Genomic DNA, 7216 nt, shown 5'->3' with positions numbered 1-7216 from the left:
TTGAGCATTTTAACATTTAACTGGGCTTTTGGAGCCTGCCTCAAGATTTTGGCACTTCCGCATTGGCTTCACTTGTCATCCCTGGAGGTTGCTGCTTGGTATAGACCCTTTAGTCTGAGTGGGCGGAAGTTCACTGCAGAGATCAGCCTCTCATTGGGCGGAACGAGCCACCCGCTGAAGTCCTGCCCTACCACCTCCGGTTGTGTAGCAGTTTTCAACCGTTTTCAACACGTCCTTTACTAACTTTTGCGGTGTTTGATCTTGCGGGGATGTAGCCATTTTTCTGCCATGGTTTGCGTCCTGTAGGCGATATTTTTGTGGGCGTGTTAGACCAAAACCTGTTTCCCCCCAGCAATATTTTTGCAAGCGCACCGTTGCTGTGGCACCGCCAAGAACGATTGTGATTGGTTGAAAGAAGTACAAGCAGCTGGGGCGTTTTTTTCTCCAATCTCAAAGTGAGAGTCGGCCCAGCCAGACCTTTCTTTTCTTGAGAAAGGTCTGGTGAGCGAGACTATAGACCCTTTTACTGTTTGTAAACGAGATGATGTTTTTTGGTGGGCGGGGCTTAAATGGATGCAAAAAAAATCTCCACAGACATTTGCTAGCGCTAGCTAACAAGTTCTGTTTGCGTGTTTTAGACAATGTTTTGGACAATGGAGGAAGATATGATGAGAGTAGTGCGTTCAGAAATACTCATTCTGAGTGTCGGAGCGCACTCTGACACAAACTGGACTGTTTGTAAATTCAACAGGAAATACTGTTTTAGAATTTTTAAGCACTCTTTCCAGGTCATTTCCTTGTTTGTTTGTTTGTTTGTTTGTTTGTTTTTTAACTTTATTTCTTGTCTTAAATTTTCTCTTTTTACTAATTTCTTGCTAATTTTTTTGGGTCATTACCTCTTTCATTGTTGATTGCTATTCTTCCAAACATGTATTTAAAAGAAATCCAGCCACTTTGCTCAGATTTAAAGGGTTAATGTTGTAAACGATCTCTGTGTTTGTTTGAAGCTCTGTTTTAAACCCAGTGGAAACAGAGCCCTGGAACAAGGAAATGATTTTACTGACCTATAACAATATATAGGCTCCTCTTTTTTACCTGAGACTCCAGATTTTTGTCCACGGATACTTTTTTCTTCAGTGATCTGATTGGTCAGAGGTCCGGGTGTTGACAGGCTGGGATCTGATACTCTGATCAGTTAAGCTGCTCCAGAGCTGGTTAACTGATCAGCATCAGTTACCACTGTGATTTATCCTGGTAAAAAGAGAACCAGCTTCATAGTACTGAAAACCCAGAGTTAACCCTGAAGTTACCTCACTAACCCCAAATCCTGCTTTATAGTACAGGCCTCAGGATACAGTGTTGGGCCCACTGATGCGGGGCTTCTGCTTCATTGAGTCCATAGAGCAGGCACCCTAGAGACTTCTGCCAGCCGAGCTGCTAACTTCCTGTTAGCGCTCCACTAACTTGAATGGGGATAAAATGATTTAATCTTGTGGCTCTTCCAGACTTTCCAAATGTTATCGGACTAAATGGATCAAATCCTGATAGTGAAACGAGTCATTTTGTGGGGTTTGTAACGCTCAGGCGTTTCTTTCCCGACATAAGTCAATGAGAGAAAGTCTTTGTGGGCCCCATGGCATCACGTGATGGTGTAATTCCACTGTTTGGCCACTATAAAAACAGGCATCAGAGCCTGACACACTTCCTTGGGGCCTGATTTTGACCACTGACTTTATAAAATAAAGGACGTGGTTACCGTGACGTCACCCATCAATTTGTTCCTCCCAAGCTCTTTAAGCTACAAGCTCGACATTTCAGTTACCATCTTGTTTTTTGGAGTCAATATTAGACTGAATATTATTATCAATAATAATAATAGTTTTATTTTATTTTATACATTGAGTTGTTTGGTCCTCGAATCTGTCCGGGAACTTCCAGGAGTCCTGGTTTGTTTAATTAGTTTTATTAAACGTGTTAATGATACATGATTGTCTCATTAAGGAGGGGGTCTGATCACAGACAGTTAACAATATGATCTCTAATGAAATCAAACTCTGCTCTTTTATTTTGAAGGCACCTGTGCTCCACTTCCTCTTCCCTGTCTAGGAGCTTTGATGACAGCCTTCCTCTCCACCCAGACTGACAGAGACAGTAACTGAGTACTTTTACTCAAGTATTATACCATTGTGCAATTTTAGGGTACTTAAATATTTTTATTTTTTCTTCTCCACCAAATCTCAGAGGTCGCTGCACTTTATTTATCTGACAGCTTTAACTTTACAGATCCAGATTATTGATACAAAATATAATCAATAATAAAAGATGATGTGTTATTATAGATTATAAAGTAATTAAAATGAGCTGCAACATTAAACTGATCAACACATTAATGCATCAATAATATCCTAAAGATTACTCTGCTGAATGAGTACTTTTACCTTTGGTACTTTCAGTATATTTTAATGATCAGTAAGATTTTAACTGCAGGACATTAGAGTACTCCCACACTGTAGTATTACTACTTTCATTCTGGTAAAAACTATGTGTTATTGATCCATCAGACATGTTTCACTGAGTCGTCTATCATCTCCATGGAGACAGGGTTCAGACCCAGGATCAAACCAGAGGTTTGACCGGCTGCTGTCCTCCATCTGTCTGTCTGTGTGCGCCATCTGCTGGAGACACTGAGCTCATACACCCATCTGTATTTACTCCACCCCTCTGTATTTACGCCTTCCATCTGTCTGCCTGAATCATAACCCAGGAACAAACACATTTTAAGTTTAAACATGTCATTTTCAATATGATCCAAAAGTATTTTTAAATGATCTCCATCAGTAAACAAACTGTAGTATTCCAACTGTCTTCAAAAAGAAGGTTGTTACTTTCAATAAGTGCTCTGATGATGTGAACGCGTTCAGTAAAACCCAATAAACAATGTTAACATTAAAAGAGATGTTTGCTAACAAGTGGCTAAATGAGACTACAGAACGTCATCACACCAAACACAGCTATACAGCCTCATGGTGGTGATGATGAAGTCATGTGACCGTGTAGTTTGTTTATAGCCTCACCTTAGCATTTTAATTCTGGTGATTGAATTTACCCTCCTTCAGAGATCATAAAGTGGTGTTCGTTAGTGAAGATTATCTTGCTGTAAAAATGCTGTCAGTAAATGCACCAAAGAGATGCTAACATCAGGGTCGGACTACAGAAAAACGTCATCCCTGCATTAATAGTCTCTACCTGACACATTAGCTTGCTGGCTAACGAGCAACTATGAGGTACTACAGTTAAAAAATATACCAACTTTTTTGGTTATTAATGGTCAGATGAGATGGATAGTTTCTGAGCCTGTAAGTCACCACTTCAAGTCACAACTCACGACTTCATAGCGTTCCAGGCAAGTTACGCCAAAGCAATAAAACATTACTGACAAAGATAAAACTCTTTGATATATATTAAACCCATTATATTAGCTGTGTGCAGCTAACAGTTGATGCGTAGCTACAAACAGCTAGTGTTATGGTAGCTGATTTTATTTTCTGTAACAAATGTAGCATGATAGAATGGCAGAATTGGAAAGCTAGCTAGCTGCTACATGAATAAAATTTAACAACTTAATTCTACATCCACACTCTCTTGTGACAGAGTAGGACAGCACATTGCTATCATCTGCTGAGTGATGATGTTGTTTGACTCATTTTCTGTAACTACTGTAAAGTTAGCATTAAAACATGGTGGAATTAGCAAGCTAGCTAGCTAACTAGACAGGGACGAGGAGGACAGAGAGGACCACCTTATCGGTTTGTCTGAGATACAGCTGTGTCTGTTGCATGAAAACATGGTGGAATTAGCTAGAGATGCACAATATTAGATTTTTTGTGGATAACCGATATGCCGATATTTATATCAACTTATTTGGCCAAGAACCCATACCAAATATCTGATGATCCAATATAACTGATAGCATGGTGGGATTAGCAAGCTAGCTAACTAGCTCGGTATTAGCTAGCTAACTAGCTGCCACATTAATAAAATTTAACAACTTAATTCTTAATTCAAGTGTGATGTCATTACAAGCTAAACACAACGCAACTTAAACCTGGACGCTAGAAACTTTTTGGGGTGTATGTGTTGGGCTTCACAGTTCCACTGGACTGAACCGGCACCATCTTGGTGTCAGTATCCTGTTGCTATTATACATCTGTGCTTCAGATGCTAAAATCTGCTCTGCTGGTTACTACCAGGATCAGGGGGTGGTGGGGGGCCTCAGGGGGCCTCAGGGGCCCAGGTTCAGTTGGTCCGCCCCTGTCCTCCTCCTGCACCAGCTTGGTGTTTTCACACTGTTTCCACCGAAGCAGCACAAACACACTGAGGAGGAGGAGGAGGAGGAGGAGGAGAGGTTAAACTAGAAACCAGCAGGAGGAAGAGGAGGAGGAGCGTCCCGGTGATGAATGCAGTGATTATTCAGGTGAAGAAAACTCTGCTGTTGGACACAGAACCTCCTCAGTGAGTCCGTGAGGAAGGAGGCCCACAGGAGCACCAGAGGAGGTGAGTCTGTCTCCTCAGCTTCATGTTTAAATCTGTTTTATATTCTCGTTTTTAGAAACGCTCCCTTTTCTCGTCTTTTAAAAACAAACGCACCCGAACTCTCAGGTGGGCGGAGTCAGCGCTTTAACGGTGCTGCACGCGGCTCGCGCCGGTTCACCCGCCTCACCGACACAAACAAAACAAACGAACGGCTGATCAGGCTGATCGATCGGTTTGATATCGATCCGTCAATACACGTCATTTATGTTTGATTAAAAAATATTATTCTGATTTTATTAAATCTCAAATATTATTTATTTTAATGTTTGTTTTTTAAAACAATCAGTTAAATCATATTAAATATCAACATGAATTCATCTGATAACTGATCAATACTGATCAATAACTGTGCTCAGACCATCACCTGTGTACCAGACCCTGTGTACCAGGGTCAGTTTACCCAGACTGTGTACTGGGTTAATGCTGGTTGAACTGGGACTGTACTGGGTTAATGAACTGGGACTGTAGGCTACTGGATTACCTGAACTGGGATTGTACCGTGTTAATGAACTGGGACTGGACTGGGTAAACACTGGTTAAACTGGGACTGTACTGGGGTAATGAATTGGGACTGTACTGGGTTAATTGAACTGGGACTGTACTGGATTAACTGAACTGGGACTGTACTGGGTTAATGAAAGGACAGTACTGGGTAAATGAACTGGGACTGGACTGGGTGAACATTGATTAAACTGGGGCTGTACTGGGTGAATTAGGGTCAACATGGACTGTACTGGATATATGCTGGTTGAACTGGGACTGTACCTGGTGAATGCTGGTTGAACTGGGACTGTACTTGGTGAATGAACTGGGACTGTACCTGGTGAATGCTGGTTGAACTGGGACTGTACTTGGTGAATGAACTGGGACTGTACTGGGTGAGCCGGGACAGTACTGGATATATGTTGGTTGAACTGGGACTGTACTGGGTTAATTAAACTGGGACTGTCCTGGGTGAATGCTGGTTGAACTGGGACTGTACTGGGTGAATGATGGTTGAACTGGGACTGTACTGGATATATGTGGGAAACAGTGAGCAGGGTTTAAAGGATGTTTGTGAAACGGTCGACTGACGAGAAGGAATCTTCTCCTCTGATAAATAGACCTGTACATGAACTCTGGTGCATGCTGGTAAATTAAACACCTTAAATACACCATTTAAAGTTTTACTAATTCAAACTTTCAGCCTCTTGATGTTGGACTTGATCTCCTCTGATCTTTAAAAGTTGCTTCAGTTTATGTTTCAAAACCTTGTTGATCTAATTTCCTTTCCTGTGGGCAGAAAAGTAAAGATTTGAATAAGATATGAAGCCTGTGGGGAGACATGTGATGATGGTTTCTGTCTCAGCTTGATGTTCTGAGTTAATACGTTGCAGTTTCTTTTCTGGTGAAGAACATGTGCTTAACTGTGATGTTTCTGATCAGTTTTGTAATTGTGATTTAAATTGTAATTATTTTACATTAACTAGAGGCCTTTATTTGTGTTCTTCGTCAAATAAAACGTGAAACTTAATGACAAACTAATCTTAAGTTTCCACAGTCAATTCATTTAAACAGACAGCTCAGTTTCTGAATATATGACATTAGTGGTGTACTCATTATATTCAGATTAGATAATGTCATAAACTGGCAAACAATGTTTTGTTGGATTGAGCTCCTTTAATAATCCTCTGTGTCAGCTCTGCACTGTAGCTGTCAAGCTAACGTAACGTTAGCTTACCCGGAGACTAACAGGAGGAGCTGCTTCACATTAACATCTGTTTGTTGGTATCAGTCAGGATGATGTTGAGACTGTGAATGTGTTTGTGAGACGGGTTTTTCCTTAACTTGAAAGATTAAAACATCAGCTGTACATGATGTTTCAACCAGCTAACGTTAGCTTAATTAGCTACAGCAGATAAAAACTTTTATTTCAGTGATATCGACAGTAATCGGCTCAAAACGAAAAGCTCCTTTTCTGTACGTTTGCCTGAAACAAACAACTGTTTCATAAATGACTGATTTCTGACGTTAAATCTGCTGCTGTAATCAGTGTATGAGAACAGACTGACAGGTAAGTAACAGAAAATTAAAAAATTCAAATCAAAAATCAACCCAAAAGAGAATGAGGAGTTTAGATTTCCAAGTCAAACTTTTATCATCATTGTCATTGTTTCTAGCTCTGTTGGACATGTCCACACTGGAGTTATAACAGCATGACATTGTTACAGCCTCAGAAAATGTCAGGGTACACAGTATAACACAAGTTTAATGTTATTATCAGTTACAATGACCCTTAACAGAATGAACACAGAAGGGGTTTTTTTATGCTTCCGCGCCGGTGATAGCTGTGGCCGGAGGCAATGGGCTCCAGTTTCGCAGACTGGGCGCAGCGGAGGCCCAGCGCACCTGCACTTGGCCAACTGGGTGTGGCCAGGCAGATTTTGTAAGTTTGGCATACTGTGCGCCTGGCGCAGCTACTCCTCTATCCCACCTCCGTCCCTCCTACCAGCGCAAGTCGGAAAGAGGGAGGAGAGAAGGCGTGGAGTGGGTTTTACACACATCACACCAATCAAATGAGCCCCTCTCCTCGCCCTTAAATGCACCGCGTGAAGGCGTAATGAGAGTTTACTCAATTCGCCAT

General features: G+C 41.3%; 1 protein-coding gene across 2 annotated transcripts in view; it reads left to right on the top strand.

Annotated features, from left to right (window-relative positions):
- The first annotated feature begins 4468 nt into the window (after positions 1-4468).
- The window catches only part of mylka (myosin, light chain kinase a), a 72365-nt gene continuing 69617 nt past the window's right edge, over positions 4469-7216 (top strand). For both annotated transcript variants that reach the window (XM_050049250.1, XM_050049249.1), the window contains exon 1: positions 4469-4554. The gene's annotated coding sequence lies outside the window, so the exon portion shown is untranslated. The remainder of the gene's footprint in view (positions 4555-7216) is intronic.

This window comes from Epinephelus moara, chromosome 7 (assembly GCF_006386435.1).
Source record: "Epinephelus moara isolate mb chromosome 7, YSFRI_EMoa_1.0, whole genome shotgun sequence".
Taxonomy (NCBI): Eukaryota; Metazoa; Chordata; class Actinopteri; order Perciformes; family Serranidae; genus Epinephelus; species Epinephelus moara.
This window is presented reverse-complemented; position numbering and strand designations above follow the sequence as displayed.